This window comes from Carassius carassius, chromosome 45 (assembly GCF_963082965.1).
Source record: "Carassius carassius chromosome 45, fCarCar2.1, whole genome shotgun sequence".
NCBI classification, from domain to species: domain Eukaryota; kingdom Metazoa; phylum Chordata; class Actinopteri; order Cypriniformes; family Cyprinidae; genus Carassius; species Carassius carassius.
The window spans coordinates 1323901-1343900 of NC_081799.1; the positions used below are offsets into that span (position 1 = coordinate 1323901).

The 20000-nt window shown below is 37.7% G+C and overlaps 16 non-coding genes and 9 pseudogenes across 16 annotated transcripts in view; all 25 read right to left on the reverse strand.

Moving 5' to 3' along the window:
• The window catches only part of LOC132128766 (5S ribosomal RNA), a 119-nt gene extending 116 nt beyond the window's left edge, over nt 1-3 (reverse strand). Inside the window, exon 1 of the ribosomal RNA XR_009428334.1 lies at nt 1-3. This exon is cut by the window's left edge and continues 116 nt beyond it. This is a non-coding gene — a ribosomal RNA (5S ribosomal RNA).
• A 236-nt stretch (nt 4-239) lies between these two features.
• LOC132127923 (5S ribosomal RNA) lies at nt 240-358 on the reverse strand. The gene has a single exon (XR_009427648.1). It is a non-coding gene; the product is annotated as a 5S ribosomal RNA (ribosomal RNA).
• A 6220-nt stretch (nt 359-6578) lies between these two features.
• LOC132128427 (5S ribosomal RNA) lies at nt 6579-6697 on the reverse strand. Its single transcript, XR_009428016.1, has one exon. It is a non-coding gene; the product is annotated as a 5S ribosomal RNA (ribosomal RNA).
• A 231-nt stretch (nt 6698-6928) lies between these two features.
• LOC132128236 (5S ribosomal RNA) lies at nt 6929-7037 on the reverse strand (annotated as a pseudogene).
• A 240-nt stretch (nt 7038-7277) lies between these two features.
• Nucleotides 7278-7396, reverse strand: LOC132127946 (5S ribosomal RNA). Its single transcript, XR_009427669.1, has one exon. It is a non-coding gene; the product is annotated as a 5S ribosomal RNA (ribosomal RNA).
• Nucleotides 7397-7628: 232 nt separating this feature from the next.
• LOC132128745 (5S ribosomal RNA) lies at nt 7629-7747 on the reverse strand. The gene has a single exon (XR_009428314.1). It is a non-coding gene; the product is annotated as a 5S ribosomal RNA (ribosomal RNA).
• A 233-nt stretch (nt 7748-7980) lies between these two features.
• LOC132128237 (5S ribosomal RNA) lies at nt 7981-8089 on the reverse strand (annotated as a pseudogene).
• Nucleotides 8090-8323: 234 nt separating this feature from the next.
• On the reverse strand, nt 8324-8432 carry LOC132128216 (5S ribosomal RNA; annotated as a pseudogene).
• Nucleotides 8433-8662: 230 nt separating this feature from the next.
• On the reverse strand, nt 8663-8781 carry LOC132128428 (5S ribosomal RNA). Its single transcript, XR_009428017.1, has one exon. It is a non-coding gene; the product is annotated as a 5S ribosomal RNA (ribosomal RNA).
• A 228-nt stretch (nt 8782-9009) lies between these two features.
• On the reverse strand, nt 9010-9128 carry LOC132128768 (5S ribosomal RNA). The gene has a single exon (XR_009428337.1). It is a non-coding gene; the product is annotated as a 5S ribosomal RNA (ribosomal RNA).
• A 231-nt stretch (nt 9129-9359) lies between these two features.
• On the reverse strand, nt 9360-9478 carry LOC132128429 (5S ribosomal RNA). Its single transcript, XR_009428018.1, has one exon. It is a non-coding gene; the product is annotated as a 5S ribosomal RNA (ribosomal RNA).
• A 233-nt stretch (nt 9479-9711) lies between these two features.
• On the reverse strand, nt 9712-9830 carry LOC132128089 (5S ribosomal RNA). Its single transcript, XR_009427803.1, has one exon. It is a non-coding gene; the product is annotated as a 5S ribosomal RNA (ribosomal RNA).
• Nucleotides 9831-10063: 233 nt separating this feature from the next.
• Nucleotides 10064-10182, reverse strand: LOC132128430 (5S ribosomal RNA). Its single transcript, XR_009428019.1, has one exon. It is a non-coding gene; the product is annotated as a 5S ribosomal RNA (ribosomal RNA).
• Nucleotides 10183-10416: 234 nt separating this feature from the next.
• Nucleotides 10417-10525, reverse strand: LOC132128217 (5S ribosomal RNA; annotated as a pseudogene).
• A 231-nt stretch (nt 10526-10756) lies between these two features.
• Nucleotides 10757-10875, reverse strand: LOC132128431 (5S ribosomal RNA). Its single transcript, XR_009428020.1, has one exon. It is a non-coding gene; the product is annotated as a 5S ribosomal RNA (ribosomal RNA).
• A 239-nt stretch (nt 10876-11114) lies between these two features.
• On the reverse strand, nt 11115-11223 carry LOC132128238 (5S ribosomal RNA; annotated as a pseudogene).
• Nucleotides 11224-11456: 233 nt separating this feature from the next.
• Nucleotides 11457-11575, reverse strand: LOC132128432 (5S ribosomal RNA). The gene has a single exon (XR_009428021.1). It is a non-coding gene; the product is annotated as a 5S ribosomal RNA (ribosomal RNA).
• A 239-nt stretch (nt 11576-11814) lies between these two features.
• LOC132128434 (5S ribosomal RNA) lies at nt 11815-11933 on the reverse strand. The gene has a single exon (XR_009428023.1). It is a non-coding gene; the product is annotated as a 5S ribosomal RNA (ribosomal RNA).
• Nucleotides 11934-12166: 233 nt separating this feature from the next.
• Nucleotides 12167-12275, reverse strand: LOC132128239 (5S ribosomal RNA; annotated as a pseudogene).
• A 233-nt stretch (nt 12276-12508) lies between these two features.
• LOC132128218 (5S ribosomal RNA) lies at nt 12509-12617 on the reverse strand (annotated as a pseudogene).
• Nucleotides 12618-12856: 239 nt separating this feature from the next.
• LOC132128435 (5S ribosomal RNA) lies at nt 12857-12975 on the reverse strand. Its single transcript, XR_009428024.1, has one exon. It is a non-coding gene; the product is annotated as a 5S ribosomal RNA (ribosomal RNA).
• A 233-nt stretch (nt 12976-13208) lies between these two features.
• Nucleotides 13209-13317, reverse strand: LOC132128240 (5S ribosomal RNA; annotated as a pseudogene).
• Nucleotides 13318-13550: 233 nt separating this feature from the next.
• Nucleotides 13551-13659, reverse strand: LOC132128219 (5S ribosomal RNA; annotated as a pseudogene).
• A 240-nt stretch (nt 13660-13899) lies between these two features.
• On the reverse strand, nt 13900-14018 carry LOC132128436 (5S ribosomal RNA). The gene has a single exon (XR_009428025.1). It is a non-coding gene; the product is annotated as a 5S ribosomal RNA (ribosomal RNA).
• Nucleotides 14019-19934: 5916 nt separating this feature from the next.
• The window catches only part of LOC132128437 (5S ribosomal RNA), a 119-nt gene continuing 53 nt past the window's right edge, over nt 19935-20000 (reverse strand). Inside the window, exon 1 of the ribosomal RNA XR_009428026.1 lies at nt 19935-20000. This exon is cut by the window's right edge and continues 53 nt beyond it. This is a non-coding gene — a ribosomal RNA (5S ribosomal RNA).

Genomic DNA, 20000 nt, shown 5'->3' on the forward strand with positions numbered 1-20000 from the left:
AGCGAAAACTGCTGCAAAGAGAGGGCTATTTAAAGATCAGCCACTCTAATCTCCAGTACATTATATAAGTAGGGAAGAAAACCCAAAAGCTTACAGCACCTGGAATTATTCCCAGGCAGTCTACCATCCAAGTAGTAACCAGTACCAAACATGCTAAGATTCGGAGATCGGGCATTGACTCTTTTTTTTTTTTTTTTTTTTTGCAAGATTATTATATAATTAGTGAAACATTTCCAAAAAGCTTACAGCACCTGGTATTCCCAGGCGGTCTCCCATCCAAGTACTAACCAGGCCCAAACCTGCTTAGCTTTCGAGATCAGACGAGATCGGGCATAGCCAGGTTGGTATGGCCGTAAGCGAAAACTGCTGCAAAGAGAGGGCTATTTAAAGATCAGCCACTCTAATCTCCAGTACATTATATAAGTAGGGAAGAAAACCCAAAAGCTTACAGCACCTGGAATTATTCCCAGGCAGTCTACCATCCAAGTAGTAACCAGTACCAAACATGCTAAGATTCGGAGATCGGGCATTGACTCTTTTTTTTTTTTTTTTTTGCAAGATTATTATATAATTAGTGAAACATTTCCAAAAAGCTTACAGCACCTGGTATTCCCAGACGGTCTCCCATCCAAGTACTAACCAGGCCCAAACCTGCTTAGCTTCCGAGATCGGGCATAGCCTTTTTTTTTTTTTTTTTTTTTTTTTTATTAAAGAAATTTCAAATAAAGTACAATAGATTAAACACAAGCAATAGAAAATACAGCATTTCTTCTATACACATCTCTACATTACACATCTTTCCTTTACATAGATAATTTAAAAATGTCCTTCACTTCCTGGCAGCTTCCACATTGAATCATTTAAAACACAATAAACTTTTGGGGTAAAAACATCATAAAAATAATCCAACATATTTACACCTTTAAAATACACATACAGCCTTTCAATATATAATTCGGTTTTCCTTTTAAACACAGTCCAAACATCCAACACAATGATTTCCTTTTTAGCCACAGTTCTTCTCTCCCATATTGCACTTTTCATTAGCATTACACACAGATTAATAAAATTTTTGTTTTGACACTTTTTTTCCCAACCAAACATCACCACTCTGTTCCATTCCATTACATTTTCATCCCAGTCTTCAGTCACATCTTTAATTAAACATTTACATTTTCTTAAAAACTCCTCCAGTTCTCTACAATATAAAAACATATGTAAAATCCCCTCTTCCTTTTCCTGGCACACTTTACACAGAGCATTTTCTTCCCTTCCTATTTTATTTAAAATAATCTCAGTAAAAACCACTTTATGCCTTATAAAATACTCCAAACATCCCAATTTAGTTTCCACACACTTCCCTGTCATGTTTCTCCATATATACTCATTTTTTAAATCTTTGAATTTCTGCATCCAGTATCCATTTGCAATAGGCTCTTTAAAAACACCATCTCTAAAAGAACAATAAATCATTTTCAGAGTACATTCCTTAAAATCATACAGTTTTTCCCCTAATTTCACGTAAATACATTTCTCTTTTGGCTCTTCTTCCATACATTCTATTCTTTTAATCCACTCTTTGGGTATTGCGCTTTTAATGATTTCATATTTATTTTTTATGTCTTGTTCACTGTAATCCTCTTTTGCCTCCTCCATTGCATCTATAATAAATTGTGTCGGTAAAAAACCTTCTTTAAATTCATACAATACATCTCTCACTCTTGTTATCCCCACTTCCATCCATTTCTTTAAAAAAATCCCTTTGTCTTGTTTTAAAATGTTTTGGTTTAAGAACAGAGGTTGATTTAAAATGTGTTCTCTCCCATGTGGATCAAACTCAACTTTATCTAAAAATTTTCCCCAAGCACTTAAAATTTCTCTATAAAACTCTGGTAAATTTTCTGTCATCCAATTCTTCGTTTTCATCCATAAAATTCCATCCCCCATGTTAAGATCCCCACATTTGTTTAAAAAATATTTCATCGTCTTTTTCCACTCTGGTTTGTCCTCATCTTGTAGGTATTTCTTCACTACTTTCACTCTCAAACTATTTTTCCTCTGTTCCACATCTATTAAACCTAAACCCCCCTTCTCTACCGCCCCTAAAATCGTATTAAAAGCTATTCTTGCTGGCTTCCCCTCCCATAAAAAGTCAAGAAAACATTTCTTCAACCTCTTTTCTGTCCACATTGGCATATGCGACACATATAAAACATTCCATAGCTTAGACACCATTAAAACATTCAATACTAAAACCTTCCCTTTTAAGTTTAAAGTTCTTAATTTCCAAAAATTTAACCTTCTCTCTATTCCTGTTACTAGTTCCACCCACATTTCATCTCTTACTTTCATCTCATTTTTACCCATTAAAATTCCTAAAATCCTAATTTCTTCCACTTCCTTAAAATTAAAACTATCCTTTAAAACCATTGCTTTACCAAATCTCATATATACCGTCTTTTCTTCATTTACTTTACTCCCAGATCCTTTACAATATTCCTCTACAACATTCATAACTTCTTTGATGCTCTCCTTTCCTTTTACTATTATCGTTGTGTCATCAGCATATTGAAAAACCTTTCCCTCAGCATTATTTTCCTCAATTTCAATTCCAATTATTCCTTCTTTTTGTTTTATGGCCAATCCTAACGGTTCCGATACAAGTGAATATAATAATGCCGAAAGCGGACAACCCTGTCTTATCGATCTTGTGATTTTAAAACATTCTGTTAAAAACCCATTACACTTTATTCTCGTTAAAGCGCCCTTATATAAAATCTCAATATATTTGATAAAATCTCCCCCAAAACCAAATTTCTTTAAAACATCAAATAAATACTCGTGTTCAACCCGATCAAATGCTTTTTCAAAATCTAGACTAATTATGTAACCATCTTCATTTAGTTCTTTCATATACCATATTGTGTCTCTTATACTCATTGTTATATCCGCTATATCCCTTCCTTTTACTCCGTATGCTTGGTTTGTTTCGATTATACTTGGCATTACTTCCTTTAACCTGTTTGCTAAAACCTTTGATAAAATCTTAAAATCTGTGTTAAGCATTGTGATCGGCCTATAGTTTTTTAAATCTACCTTTTCTCCTTTCCTTTTATATATCAGTTTTGTTATCCCCATCCCCATTCTTTCATTAACTTCTTCTTTTTCAAAAATCTCACTAAAAACTTCCTTTAAAATCTTGGTTAAAATCTCTTTAAAACATATATAAAATTCACTTCCCAAACCATCTATTCCTGGACTTTTCTGTTTATTCAGCTGCTGTATTGCTCTTTCAATCTCTTCTTCACCAATTTTTTGATCGCATTCTTTTTTATCTTCCTTACTCACTTTTACTTTTATTCGATTCAACAATTCAATTTTTTCGTTTTCTTCTACACCCCTGGCACTAAAAAGATCTTCATAAAAATTCTTTATTTCTTCTAAAATCTTTTCATTCCCCTCTACAACTTCCCCATTTTTCCCTCTTACCTGTTTTATTGTTTCAGCTTTCCCTCTCTTTTTTTCCAAATCAAAAAAAAACTTTGTGCACTTTTCTCCCTCCACAGTATATTTAGCTTTGCTCCTTAACCTCGCCCCCTCATATTCTTTTTCCTCTATTTCCTTCAGTTTTTCATCCATTTCCTTTATCTTTTGTATATCTTTATTTTCTTTATTCAATTCCGCTTCCAAACATTCCTTTATTTTTTTTTCGTTGTATCTTTTGCATTTGCGTATTATGCTACAATACTTAATTGAGAATTTTTTTATTAAAAACTTTACATTCTCCCACCAAATTCTCTTATCTTCTTCATACATTTCATTTTCCTTTTCTTTTTCTATAATTTCTTTAACCTTTAATACATAGTCTTCATTTTCTAACATTTTTGTATTTAAAACCCATATTCCTGGCCCTCTTTGCACTTTATTCCAATCCAATTTAAAAAATAAGAACTTGTGATCGCTAAAACTTGTTTCTTCATACTTAATATTTTCTATAAAATTCTCCACATTTCTTGTACATAAAATAAAATCAATTCTTGTTTCACACACAAACTGCCCCACTATTTGCCTTCTTGAAAACTCTTTTTTCTTTTCATTTCTTTCTCTCCACACATCTATCATATTATTTTCTGCCATTAAAGCTTTTAATTCTTTTCTCCCTTTGTCAGTTTTAAAAACCATTCCATCTGCCATGTCTTGTTTACTAAAAACCGTATTAAAATCCCCCATCATTATTATTTCTTTATACTTCTTTACAAAACTACTTAAAACATAAAAAAACTCTTTCTTTTCCTTCTCCTCCGTTGGTGCATGTACATTTACTAAAATCAATTCCCTTCCTTCATGTTTTGTCTCTACAACCATACATTTACCCATCGTATCTTTGTATAAAATTTGACTTGCTTTAAAAACATCATCCTTCATTAAAAAAGCCACACCTCTCCCAAACCTCCCATCTCCATTATTGTACAAAATCCCTCCTCCCCATCTCTTTTTATATTCATTCATTACATTTTCTCTCCAGTTTGTTTCCTGTAGTACAATAATGTCTTCTCTTTTACATTTTTCTTTTATATTTTCAAATTTCTTTAAGTTCAAAAGTCCTCTTGCATTAAAAGTCACAACACTTAAAACCATTAAAAAGAAAAATAATAAATATCTAAAACCCATCATTCTCAGTCTTTCTCCTCCAATTCCTTTAACACCTCAAACCTATTTAAACATTTCACTTTTTTTCTTGAACTTTCTATATTTGGCTTTACCTTTAGCGATCTTCTTCGTATTTTTCCCCTCTCCGCCTTTTCCTTCTCATCCTCCTCCATACTAATTTCTCCTTCGTTATCAGTTTCTTTGTCTTGTTCTTTTCCTTTTTGTCCATGAATTGAAGATATGTCCATCGGTGTAATTTGTGTGTCCTCTTCTCTTATTTGTTCATTGTTATTTTCTTTTTCTTTTTCTCCTTCTCCTTCCTGTCTGTTGTTTGTTCCTTCCTCTGTTTCCTTTGGTTGTAATTTGTCTTCTTCATGTCTTTCATCACAATGTCCTTCATCATTGTTTTCTTCATGCACCTGTCTGTCCACCTGTTCTTTCCTTCCACCTACCACCCCCTCCATCCAGCATTCACATTTATTTAAAATTTCTTGGCAATCCGGACACCTGACAGCATTGCAGTCTCGTGCAAAATGTCCCCTTTCCAAACATTTATGGCACTTGAATTCTGGGCACTCTTTCAGTAGATGTTCTGGGCTCATGCACAGCCTACAAGTCTTCACCTGGTGGCTGTGCATCACCCTAAAGTACTGGGGGCCTTCAGCTGTTTCAATCTTAGTGCTGTAAGGGAGTGATGCCACTTCTTTGGGGAACCTCACCTTTACAAACCTTGTGCCGTCTTCGATGTCAGTGTCCGGATAGCACCTTCTTTTGATTTTAGATATGGGGGAAACCCCCCATCCTTCCAATTTGTTTACAATTTCCTTATCCTCCAGGTAGACAGGCAGGTGCATGAAGGAAACAACGTAATCTTTATTTTGCAGTTTTTTTACTTCACAGTCCACTCCCTTTATTGTCAATCCATTGATTAAAATGTCACACATTTCTTCCTGTTCCAATGTCAGTTCATATTCTTTGCCTTGTCTGGGTCTTACAGCCAACACCTTTCCACTTCCAATTTTTTCTGAGATTGCTTTAATTATATCCTCTCCTCTCACACCAATCACATTCTCTGTACTCACGATCACTGTTGCCTCCTTTAAATATTTTCTTTCACCAAATCTTTTCCTTGCTTCTTGATCTTTTACATTTCCAGCTCTTTGTCGCTTCTCCAGTCCAGTGTCATTTGCCGTGCGTGTTCCTCCAGCCAGTCCATTGTCGTTTGCCATAATTGTTCCTCCAGCCATTCTAGTGTCGTTTACCATGCGTGTTCCTCCAGCCAGTCCAGTGTTGTTTGCCATGCTTGTTCCTCCAGCCAGTCCAGTGTCGATTGCCATGCGTGTTCCTCCAGCCAGTCCAGTGTCGCTTGCCGTGCATGTTCCTCCTGCCAGTCCATTGTCATTTGCCATTCGAGTCTCTCCAGCCAGTTCCGAGTCGTTACCATACAATCCGTCCATTTTTGAGAAAAAAAAAAGATCAACCACCCTCCAGACAGCGATATGCTGCTGTTAGGTGGCTTTCAAAAAAGAAAAAATGCCAAAGAAACAATCACAGATTCACAAAACAAACAAAACAACCACAAATAGAAAAACACAAAATGGAGGAGAGCCTTCCTCTCCCAACTGCAGCCAACACTTCCTGTAGCTCTCTAGCGCCCTCAGGTTGGTATGGCCGTAAGCGAAAACTGCTGCAAAGAGAGGGCTATTTAAAGATCAGCCACTCTAATCTCCAGTACATTATATAAGTAGGGAAGAAAACCCAAAAGCTTACAGCACCTGGAATTATTCCCAGGCAGTCTACCATCCAAGTAGTAACCAATACCAAACATGCTAAGATTCGGAGATCGGGCATTGACTCTTTTGTTTTTTTTTTTTTTTTTTTTTTTTTTTTTGCAAGATTATTATATAATTAGTGAAACATTTCCAAAAAGCTTACAGCACCTGGTATTCCCAGGCGGTCTCCCATCCAAGTACTAACCAGGCCCAAACCTGCTTAGCTTCCGAGATCAGACGAGATCGGGCATAGCCAGGTTGGTATGGCCGTAAGCGAAAACTGCTGCAAAGAGAGGGCTATTTAAAGATCAGCCACTCTAATCTCCAGTACATTATATAAGTAGGGAAGAAACCCAAAAAGCTTACAGCACCTGGAATTATTCCCAGGCAGTCTACCATCCAAGTAGTAACCAGTACCAAACATGCTAAGATTCGGAGATCGGTCATTGACTCTTTTTTTTTTTTTTTTGCAAGATTATTATATAATTTGTGAAACATTTCCAAAAAGCTTACAGCACCTGGTATTCCCAGACGGTCTCCCATCCAAGTACTAACCAGGCCCAAACCTGCTTAGCTTCCGAGATCGGGCATAGCCAGGTTGGTATGGCCGTAAGCGAAAACTGCTTCAAAGAGAGGGCTATTTAAAGATCAGCCACTCTAATCTCCAGTACATTATATAAGTAGGGAAGAAAACCCAAAAGCTTACAGCACCTGGAATTATTCCCAGGCAGTCTACCATCCAAGTAGTAACCAGTACCAAACATGCTAAGATTCGGAGATCGGGCATTGACTCTTTTTTTTTTTTTTTTTTTTTTTTTGCAAGATTATTATATAATTAGTGAAACATTTCCAAAAAGCTTACAGCACCTGGTATTCCCAGGCGGTCTCCCATCCAAGTACTAACCAGGCCCAAACCTGGTTAGCTTCCGAGATCAGACGAGATCGGGCATAGCCAGGTTGGTATGGCCGTAAGCGAAAACTGCTGCAAAGAGAGGGCTATTTAAAGATCAGCCACTCTAATCTCCAGTACATTATATAAGTAGGGAAGAAACCCAAAAAGCTTACAGCACCTGGAATTATTCCCAGGCAGTCTACCATCCAAGTAGTAACCAGTACCAAACATGCTAAGATTCGGAGATCGGTCATTGACTCTTTTTTTTTTTTTTTTTGCAAGATTATTATATAATTAGTGAAACATTTCCAAAAAGCTTACAGCACCTGGTATTCCCAGACGGTCTCCCATCCAAGTACTAACCAGGCCCAAACCTGCTTAGCTTCCGAGATCAGACGAGATCGGGCATAGCCAGGTTGGTATGGCCGTAAGCGAAAACTGCTGCAAAGAGAGGGCTATTTAAAGATCAGCCACTCTAATCTCCAGTACATTATATAAGTAGGGAAGAAACCCAAAAAGCTTACAGCACCTGGAATTATTCCCAGGCAGTCTACCATCCAAGTAGTAACCAGTACCAAACATGCTAAGATTCGGAGATCGGTCATTGACTCTTTTTTTTTTTTTTTTTTGCAAGATTATTATATAATTAGTGAAACATTTCCAAAAAGCTTACAGCACCTGGTATTCCCAGACGGTCTCCCATCCAAGTACTAACCAGGCCCAAACCTGCTTAGCTTCCGAGATCGGGCATAGCCAGGTTGGTATGGCCGTAAGCGAAAACTGCTGCAAAGAGAGGGCTATTTAAAGATCAGCCACTCTAATCTCCAGTACATTATATAAGTAGGGAAGAAACCCCAAAAGCTTACAGCACCTGGAATTATTCCCAGGCAGTCTACCATCCAAGTAGTAACCAGTACCAAACATGCTAAGATTCGGAGATCGGTCATTGACTCTTTTTTTTTTTTTTTTTTTGCAAGATTATTATATAATTAGTGAAACATTTCCAAAAAGCTTACAGCACCTGGTATTCCCAGGCGGTCTCCCATCCAAGTACTAACCAGGCCCAAACCTGCTTAGCTTCCGAGATCGGGCATAGCCAGGTTGGTATGGCCGTAAGCGAAAACTGCTGCAAAGAGAGGGCTATTTAAAGATCAGCCACTCTAATCTCCAGTACATTATATAAGTAGGGAAGAAAACCCAAAAGCTTACAGCACCTGGAATTATTCCCAGGCAGTCTACCATCCAAGTAGTAACCAGTACCAAACATGCTAAGATTCGGAGATCGGGCATTGAGTCTTTTTTTTTTTTTTTGCAAGATTATTATATAATTAGTGAAACATTTCCAAAAAGCTTACAGCACCTGGTATTCCCAGGCGGTCTCCCATCCAAGTACTAACCAGGCCCAAACCTGCTTAGCTTCCGAGATCAGACGAGATCGGGCATAGCCAGGTTGGTATGGCCGTAAGCGAAAACTGCTGCAAAGAGAGGGCTATTTAAAGATCAGCCACTCTAATCTCCAGTACATTATATAAGTAGGGAAGAAAACCCAAAAGCTTACAGCACCTGGAATTATTCCCAGGCAGTCTACCATCCAAGTAGTAACCAGTACCAAACATGCTAAGATTCGGAGATCGGGCATTGACTCTTTTTTTTTTTTTTGCAAGATTATTATATAATTAGTGAAACTTTCCAAAAAGCTTACAGCACCTGGTATTCCCAGGCGGTCTCCCATCCAAGTACTAACCAGGCCCAAACCTGCTTAGCTTCCGAGATCAGACGAGATCGGGCATAGCCAGGTTGGTATGGCCATAAGCGAAAACTGCTGCAAAGAGAGGGCTATTTAAAGATCAGCCACTCTAATCTCCAGTACATTATAGAAGTAGGGAAGAAAACCCAAAAGCTTACAGCACCTGGAATTATTCCCAGGCAGTCTACCATCCAAGTAGTAACCAGTACCAAACATGCTAAGATTCGGAGATCGGGCATTGACTCTTTTTTTTTTTTTTTTGCAAGATTATTATATAATTAGTGAAACATTTCCAAAAAGCTTACAGCACCTGGTATTCCCAGGCGGTCTCCCATCCAAGTACTAACCAGGCCCAAACCTGCTTAGCTTCCGAGATCAGACGAGATCGGGCATAGCCAGGTTGGTATGGCCGTAAGCGAAAACTGCTGCAAAGAGAGGGCTATTTAAAGATCAGCCACTCTAATCTCCAGTACATTATATAAGTAGGGAAGAAAACCCAAAAGCTTACAGCACCTGGAATTATTCCCAGGCAGTCTACCATCCAAGTAGTAACCAGTACCAAACATGCTAAGATTCGGAGATCGGGCATTGACTCTTTTTTTTTTTTTTTTTTGCAAGATTATTATATAATTAGTGAAACATTTCCAAAAAGCTTACAGCACCTGGTATTCCCAGGCGGTCTCCCATCCAAGTACTAACCAGGCCGAAACCTGCTTAGCTTCCGAGATCAGACGAGATCGGGCATAGCCAGGTTGGTATGGCCGTAAGCGAAAACTGCTGCAAAGAGAGGGCTATTTAAAGATCAGCCACTCTAATCTCCAGTACATTATATAAGTAGGGAAGAAACCCAAAAAGCTTACAGCACCTGGAATTATTCCCAGGCAGTCTACCATCCAAGTAGTAACCAGTACCAAACATGCTAAGATTCGGAGATCGGTCATTGACTCTTTTTTTTTTTTTTTTTTGCAAGATTATTATATAATTAGTGAAACATTTCCAAAAAGCTTACAGCACCTGGTATTCCCAGGCGGTCTCCCATCCAAGTACTAACCAGGCCCAAACCTGCTTAGCTTCCGAGATCAGACGAGATCGGGCATAGCCAGGTTGGTATGGCCGTAAGCGAAAACTGCTGCAAAGAGAGGGCTATTTAAAGATCAGCCACTCTAATCTCCAGTACATTATATAAGTAGGGAAGAAACCCAAAAAGCTTACAGCACCTGGAATTATTCCCAGGCAGTCTACCATCCAAGTAGTAACCAGTACCAAACATGCTAAGATTCGGAGATCGGTCATTGACTCTTTTTTTTTTTTTTTTTTTGCAAGATTATTATATAATTAGTGAAACATTTCCAAAAAGCTTACAGCACCTGGTATTCCCAGGCGGTCTCCCATCCAAGTACTAACCAGGCCCAAACCTGCTTAGCTTCCGAGATCGGGCATAGCCAGGTTGGTATGGCCGTAAGCAAAAACTGCTGCAAAGAGAGGGCTATTTAAAGATCAGCCACTCTAATCTCCAGTACATTATATAAGTAGGGAAGAAAACCCAAAAGCTTACAGCACCTGGAATTATTCCCAGGCAGTCTACCATCCAAGTAGTAACCAGTACCAAACATGCTAAGATTCGGAGATCGGGCATTGACTCTTTTTTTTTTTTTTTTGCAAGATTATTATATAATTAGTGAAACATTTCCAAAAAGCTTACAGCACCTGGTATTCCCAGGCGGTCTCCCATCCAAGTACTAACCAGGCCCAAACCTGCTTAGCTTCCGAGATCAGACGAGATCGGGCATAGCCAGGTTGGTATGGCCGTAAGCGAAAACTGCTGCAAAGAGAGGGCTATTTAAAGATCAGCCACTCTAATCTCCAGTACATTATATAAGTAGGGAAGAAACCCAAAAAGCTTACAGCACCTGGAATTATTCCCAGGCAGTCTACCATCCAAGTAGTAACCAGTACCAAACATGCTAAGATTCGGAGATCGGTCATTGACTCTTTTTTTTTTTTTTTTTTTTTTTTGCAAGATTATTATATAATTAGTGAAACATTTCCAAAAAGCTTACAGCACCTGGTATTCCCAGACGGTCTCCCATCCAAGTACTAACCAGGCCCAAACCTGCTTAGCTTCCGAGATCGGGCATAGCCAGGTTGGTATGGCCGTAAGCGAAAACTGCTGCAAAGAGAGGGCTATTTAAAGATCAGCCACTCTAATCTCCAGTACATTATATAAGTAGGGAAGAAAACCCAAAAGCTTACAGCACCTGGAATTATTCCCAGGCAGTCTACCATCCAAGTAGTAACCAGTACCAAACATGCTAAGATTCGGAGATCGGGCATTGACTCTTTTTTTTTTTTTTTTTTGCAAGATTATTATATAATTAGTGAAACATTTCCAAAAAGCTTACAGCACCTGGTATTCCCAGGCGGTCTCCCATCCAAGTACTAACCAGGCCCAAACCTGCTTAGCTTCCGAGATCAGACGAGATCGGGCATAGCCAGGTTGGTATGGCCGTAAGCGAAAACTGCTGCAAAGAGAGGGCTATTTAAAGATCAGCCACTCTAATCTCCAGTACATTATATAAGTAGGGAAGAAAACCCAAAAGCTTACAGCACCTGGAATTATTCCCAGGCAGTCTACCATCCAAGTAGTAACCAGTACCAAACATGCTAAGATTCGGAGATCGGGCATTGACTCTTTTTTTTTTTTTTTTTTTTTTTTGCAAGATTATTATATAATTAGTGAAACATTTCCAAAAAGCTTACAGCACCTGGTATTCCCAGGCGGTCTCCCATCCAAGTACTAACCAGGCCCAAACCTGCTTAGCTTCCGAGATCAGACGAGATCGGGCATAGCCAGGTTGGTATGGCCGTAAGCGAAAACTGCTGCAAAGAGAGGGCTATTTAAAGATCAGCCACTCTAATCTCCAGTACATTATATAAGTAGGGAAGAAACCCAAAAAGCTTACAGCACCTGGAATTATTCCCAGGCAGTCTACCATCCAAGTAGTAACCAGTACCAAACATGCTAAGATTCGGAGATCGGTCATTGACTCTTTTTTTTTTTTTTTTTTGCAAGATTATTATATAATTAGTGAAACATTTCCAAAAAGCTTACAGCACCTGGTATTCCCAGACGGTCTCCCATCCAAGTACTAACCAGGCCCAAACCTGCTTAGCTTCCGAGATCGGGCATAGCCAGGTTGGTATGGCCGTAAGCGAAAACTGCTGCAAAGAGAGGGCTATTTAAAGATCAGCCACTCTAATCTCCAGTACATTATATAAGTAGGGAAGAAACCCCAAAAGCTTACAGCACCTGGAATTATTCCCAGGCAGTCTACCATCCAAGTAGTAACCAGTACCAAACATGCTAAGATTCGGAGATCGGTCATTGACTCTTTTTTTTTTTTTTTTTTGCAAGATTATTATATAATTAGTGAAACATTTCCAAAAAGCTTACAGCACCTGGTATTCCCAGGCGGTCTCCCATCCAAGTACTAACCAGGCCCAAACCTGCTTAGCTTCCGAGATCGGGCATAGCCAGGTTGGTATGGCCGTAAGCGAAAACTGCTGCAAAGAGAGGGCTATTTAAAGATCAGCCACTCTAATCTCCAGTACATTATATAAGTAGGGAAGAAAACCCAAAAGCTTACAGCACCTGGAATTATTCCCAGGCAGTCTACCATCCAAGTAGTAACCAGTACCAAACATGCTAAGATTCGGAGATCGGGCATTGACTCTTTTTTTTTTTTTTTTTTTTTTTTGCAAGATTATTATATAATTAGTGAAACATTTCCAAAAAGCTTACAGCACCTGGTATTCCCAGGCGGTCTCCCATCCAAGTACTAACCAGGCCCAAACCTGCTTAGCTTCCGAGATCAGACGAGATCGGGCATAGCCAGGTTGGTATGGCCGTAAGCGAAAACTGCTGCAAAGAGAGGGCTATTTAAAGATCAGCCACTCTAATCTCCAGTACATTATATAAGTAGGGAAGAAACCCAAAAAGCTTACAGCACCTGGAATTATTCCCAGGCAGTCTACCATCCAAGTAGTAACCAGTACCAAACATGCTAAGATTCGGAGATCGGTCATTGACTCTTTTTTTTTTTTTTTTTTGCAAGATTATTATATAATTAGTGAAACATTTCCAAAAAGCTTACAGCACCTGGTATTCCCAGACGGTCTCCCATCCAAGTACTAACCAGGCCCAAACCTGCTTAGCTTCCGAGATCGGGCATAGCCAGGTTGGTATGGCCGTAAGCGAAAACTGCTGCAAAGAGAGGGCTATTTAAAGATCAGCCACTCTAATCTCCAGTACAATATATAAGTAGGGAAGAAACCCCAAAAGCTTACAGCACCTGGAATTATTCCCAGGCAGTCTACCATCCAAGTAGTAACCAGTACCAAACATGCTAAGAATCGGAGATCGGTCATTGACTCTTTTTTTTTTTTTTTTTTGCAAGATTATTATATAATTAGTGAAACATTTCCAAAAAGCTTACAGCACCTGGTATTCCCAGGCGGTCTCCCATCCAAGTACTAACCAGGCCCAAACCTGCTTAGCTTCCGAGATCGGGCATAGCCAGGTTGGTATGGCCGTAAGCGAAAACTGCTGCAAAGAGAGGGCTATTTAAAGATCAGCCACTCTAATCTCCAGTACATTATATAAGTAGGGAAGAAAACCCAAAAGCTTACAGCACCTGGAATTATTCCCAGGCAGTCTACCATCCAAGTAGTAACCAGTACCAAACATGCTAAGATTCGGAGATCGGGCATTGACTCTTTTTTTTTTTTTTTTTTTTTTTTTGCAAGATTATTATATAATTAGTGAAACATTTCCAAAAAGCTTACAGCACCTGGTATTCCCAGGCGGTCTCCCATCCAAGTACTAACCAGGCCCAAACCTGCTTAGCTTCCGAGATCAGACGAGATCGGGCATAGCCAGGTTGGTATGGCCGTAAGCGAAAACTGCTGCAAAGAGAGGGCTATTTAAAGATCAGCCACTCTAATCTCCAGTACATTATATAAGTAGGGAAGAAACCCAAAAAGCTTACAGCACCTGGAATTATTCCCAGGCAGTCTACCATCCAAGTAGTAACCAGTACCAAACATGCTAAGATTCGGAGATCGGTCATTGACTCTTTTTTTTTTTTTTTTTTGCAAGATTATTATATAATTAGTGAAACATTTCCAAAAAGCTTACAGCACCTGGTATTCCCAGACGGTCTCCCATCCAAGTACTAACCAGGCCCAAACCTGCTTAGCTTCCGAGATCGGGCATAGCTTTTTTTTTTTTTTTTTTTTTTTTTTTTTTTTTTTGTCGAATAAAAATTTTATTTAGTAAGCATAAATTTTACATTCAATCAAATAAACATTAGAAAAAACTAAAAAACATCCTTTTCAGGCATTGCAATATGCATTTGCCCAAGAATCCACACAACATCTTTTGTAAATATTTTGTAAAAATTTCCCACCTTGTTTTCAAATATAAAATAATTATACAACGTTTGAACATAGTCTCCCACCATCCCTTTAAACAGTAACCACAAATTTAAAATAAAGTCCCTGTTTTTAGCCACATTTCTTCTTTTCCAAATTGCCTTTTTTGCCAAAATTAATAATAAATTAATTAGTTTCTTATTTGCATTATTCTCGTTCATTCCTAACATAAAATTCATCTCCCAGTTCAAATCCCCCTTATTATCCCTCAAAGCATTAATTGTCTCTTTTAGTTCTTTAAAAAAAGGGGTCAGTTTTTCACAATATAAAAACAAGTGTAAAATACCTTCATCAGCATTTTTACATACTTTGCACTGTGCATTTGTTTCTTTTAGCATTGCACACAATCGCATTTCAGTAAAAACCACATTGTGTCTTATAAAATAATCCAAACATTCTAGTTCCACATCCAAACATTGCCATTTTAGGATCTTCCAAATATCTTTCTCTTTGACTTCATTAAAATGCCTCATCCAAAATACATTAGCAATAGGTTTTTTAAAAACAGAATTTCTAAAAAAACAGTAAAACATTCCAACAGTTCCCAAATTTAAGTCAAACCACTTATCTTTCCATTTGAAAAACACATCCATTTTGTTTTCGCTTCTCCCCCCTTTGCTTATTTCATCCAGCCATTGCCTTGGGATTGCCTTTTTTACATCCTCATATTGTCTTCTTAAACCTGACATATTAAAATCCTCCTTCTCCTCTTCCATAGCATCTATAATGACCTGCAATGGTAAAAATCCCTCTTTATATTCCCATAAAACATCTCGTATTTTTAAAATTCCCACCTTCATCCATTTTTTAAAATAGATATCCTGCTCTTGTAGCTTTATCTTTCCATTCAGAAACAGAGGTTGATTTAAAACAACTTCCCTCCCCCTCGGATTAAAATCAACCTCTGTTAAAAAAAGTCTCCAAGCACTTAAAACTTCCTGATAAAATCCTGGTATACCCTCTAGCATCCAATTTTTGAGTTTCATCCATAAAATATTATCCCCCAATTTAAAATTCCCACATTTATTTAGATAAAAACCCATCATTTTTTTCCATTCAGCTTTGTTTGTCCTATCCAGATATTTTTTAACAACTTTCACCCTCATACTTTTCATTTTTTGTTCCACATCCACTAAACCCATCCCTCCCTCATCCAGCTGCCCTATTAATGTAAAATAAGCAATCCTTGGAGGCTTTTTATCCCATAAAAACTCTAAAACACATTTCTTTATCCTTTTTAAAACCCAGTTTGGCAATGGCATCACATGTAAAACATACCACATTTTAGACAACATTAACAAATTCACAATTAATATTTTCCCCCTCAAACTTAAAAACATGTTCCTCCAAAAAATCAACCTTCTCTCCATTCCACCTACTATCCCTTCCCACATATTATCTACTGCCACTTTTTCATTCTTTGCTAACACCACCCCTAAAATCTTTATTTCCTGTACCTCCATGAACTTAAACACCCCTGCTAAATCCACCACCCCTCCAAATTTCATATACACAGTTTTTTCTTCATTGATTTTTGCACCCGTCCCATCACAATAGTATTTAATTTTTTCCATAACCTTTTTAACGCTTTCCATATTTTCCACCACAATTGTTGTATCATCTGCGTATTGAAAGATTTTCTTAAATTCCCCTTCCTCTTCCATTTTTATTCCTTTTATTCCTTCCTCCTTATTTATTAAAAGTCCTAAAGGTTCTGCCACCAAAGAATAAAGCTGTGCTGATAACGGACACCCCTGCCTTATAGACCTTAAAACTTTAAAAGGTTGACTTAAAAATCCATTACATTTTACTTTCGTTAAGATATCCTTGTATAAAATTGCAATCCATTTAATAAAATTTTCCCCAAAACCGAACTTCTTTAAAACAGAAAATAAGAATTTATGCTCCACTCTATCAAATGCTTTTTCAAAATCCAACCTTATAACATATGCTTTCTTTTCCTTTTCTTTTATATAACCTATTATGTCTCTTATGCTACTTGTAATGTCTGCTATGTCCCTCCCTTTTACACCATATGCTTGATTAGTTTCAATTATACTTGGCATTACATTCTTCAATCTGTTAGCTAAAACTTTAGCTAAAATCTTAAAATCAGTATTTAGCATTGTGATGGGTCTAAAATTCTTCAAATTTGTTTTATCACCTTGTTTCTTATAAATTATTTTCATTAAACCTAACCCCATTCTTGGATTGACTCCTTCTTTCCTAAAAATATCATCATAAATCCCCTTTAAAATCACACTGAGTTTTTCTTTAAAAACTTTGTAAAATTCACTTCCAATACCATCTATTCCTGGACTCTTTTTTACTCTTAGGGAGTTTATAGCTTGTATAATTTCTTCCGTTTCTATCTCCTTTTCACAGTCTATTTTATCTTCTTCTCCAACTTTCCTAGTTATTCTTTGCAACAAAACATTTCCCTTCTCCTCCTCCACCCCTTCTGATTTAAAAAGCTTTTCATAAAAAGTCTCTATTTCTTTTAAAATCTCTCCTGTATTAAAAACCGACTGGCCATCTCTGTTTTTAAGCTCTTTGATCATTTCAGCTTTTCCCCTACTTTTTTCGAGATTAAAAAAGAATCTGTTACATTTTTCCCCCTCTATTGTGTATTTAGCTTTACTTCTCAACATCGCTCCCTGGCATTTGTCTTCCTCCATTTTTTTAAGCTTCTCCTCCATTTCAAACACTTTTTGCACATTTACTTCATTTTTGTTTAACTCTTCTTTTAACGTTCTTCTTATTTCTTTTTCCTTTGTCCTTTTCACCCTTTGCAGTATATTACAGAAATTAATTGAATATTTCTTTATTTCAAATTTCACATTTTCCCACCATTGTCTTTTATCTTCTAAATACATTGCATCTTTTTTTTCCTCATCTAATAAATTCTCTATCCCATTTTTAAAACTTTCATGATTTAAGATTTCTGTATTTAAAATCCATACCCCAGGCCCTTTCGTTTCCCTTTTAAAATCCATCCTCATTAAAACCATTTTATGATCACTTAAAGTTGTTTCTTTATAAAGTACATCATCAATAAAACAATCCAAATTTCTTGTGCTCAGAAAATAATCTATCCTAGTTTGGCACATAAAATTCCCAACTAACTGTTTTCTGGAATATTCTCTCTTTTTTCCATTTCTTTCTCTCCAAACATCAATCATATTTTTTTCTTCCATCAATAATTTAAGTTCCTTCCTTCCACCGTCCGTCCTAAAAACCATCCCATTAGCCATGTCTATTTTGCTAAAAACAGTATTAAAATCCCCTGCAACCACCACCCTTTTCCATTTCTCTATTATGTCTCTTAAAACATTAAAATACATTTTCTTATCCTTTTCCTCATTTGGTGCATGTATATTTACTACAATAAATTTTTCATCCTCAAAATCAATTTCTACTGCAATACATTTCCCTTTTTTATCATCATAGATTTGTTTTGTCATAGTAGCTTTCCCTTTTTTAATCAAAATAGCCACTCCTCCTCCCAAACTTTTCTCCCCGTTACTAAAAAATATTTCCCCATCCCACCTTCTTTTAAAATCTTCCATTACATTTCCTTTCCAGTTAGTTTCTTGCAATAAAATCATATCATCATTTTTACACAACTCTTTCATCTTTTCAAATTTCAAAACATTCAATAATCCTCTTGCATTAAAGGACACAATTCTCAACACCATAAAGTAAAACAAAAACGATAAAATACCCATCTTATTAGTCCATATCTTCTCCCTCTTCTAAAAGTCCACCACTGTCCTGATTTTCTGTAAACACTTCCTTCACCACTCTTTTCCTTGCTTTTTCAATATTTGGTGTTACCTTTTTCACTCTTCTTCTTTTGTTCGATGCCCCCGTGCTCCCACCATCCGTGATGTTTCCACTCTCAATGTCTAGCTCCCCTTCTTCGTTGACTCCTTCCTGCTCCTCCACTTTGTCTAGTATATTCTGTATACTCGCCGTTATCTGCATTGGTGTCCATGTCTCTTCCTCTTCCTGTGTTGATGTTGTTAATTCATGTCCATTTCCTATGTTCTTTTCCTTGGATTTTTCTGCGTCCTCCTGTTGCTCCTCCTCATTATCATTCTCATGCATTTGCCCGCTCACTTGATCCTCTTCCTGTTGCTCATTGTCCATCCAACATTCACATTTGTCCAATGTCATTTTACAGTCTGGGCACCTTATCGCAGTACAGTCTCTTGCGAAATGGCCTCTTTCCTCGCATTTGTGACATTTGAAGTCCGGACAGTCCTTCATTATATGGTCAGGGCTCATACACAGTCTACAGGTCTTCACCTGCTTACTGTGTATCACCCTAAAGTATTGAGGACCTCCCTCGGTCTCCATCCTTGTGCTGTATGGTAAAGAAGCCACTTCCTTTGGAAAACGCACTCTTAAGAACCTCGTTCCATCTTCTATATGGGTGCCCGAGTAGAATCTCCTCCTTATTTGAGAAATGGGTGTTACTCCCCATCCTTCAAGCTTATTTAAAATCTCATGGTCATTCATGTATGCAGGCAAATGCATGAACGAGACAACAAAGTCTCTGTTGTGTAACTTTTTGATTTCACAAATTTTACCTTTAATGGTTAGTCCATCAACCAGTTTCTCAGTGTCCTCTTCATGCTCCAATGTAATCTCATATTCCCTCATCTGCTTAGGTCGTATTGCTAAAATTCTTGTTACTTCAATCTTTTCTGTTAGTGCTTTTATAATATCCTCTGCTCTCCCGTCTTGTACCTCCGACAAATCCACCACCACAGTCGCTTCTTTTGTGTAAATCCTCTTATCAGTTATTTCATTGTAATCCTTTTCTCTTTGTCGATAACCCAGTCCATTTTCTGCTTGCCTCCGTGTTCCTCGTGTCAAATCCATGTCAGTTGCCATTAATCTATCCATTTTACATAAAACAAACCCCGACAGATCCCTCCCAAACAGCAGAGCTGTTGGGAGGACACAAATAAAACAAAAATAACAAAATACTACAAACAAAAACACTTATTTTAACCAAACCAAAATAACAAAACACAAAAAGTTTGGGTGAGCCTCCCTCACCCCTCTCTGGCACAATCACTTCCTGTTTGCTCACTAGTGCCTCTAGTGTGCTCAGGTTGGTATGGCCGTAAGCGAAAACTGCTGCAAAGAGAGGGCTATTTAAAGATCAGCCACTCTCATCTCCAGTACATTATATAAGTAGGGAAGAAACCCCAAAAGCTTACAGCACCTGGAATTATTCCCAGGCAGTCTACCATCCAAGTAGTAACCAGTACCAAACATGCTAAGATTCGGAGATCGGGCATTGACTCTTTTTTTTTTTTTTTTTTTTTTGCAAGATTATTATATAATTAGTGAAACATTTCCAAAAAGCTTACAGCACCTGGTATTCCCAGGCGGTCTCCCATCCAAGTACTAACCAGGCCCAAACCTGCTT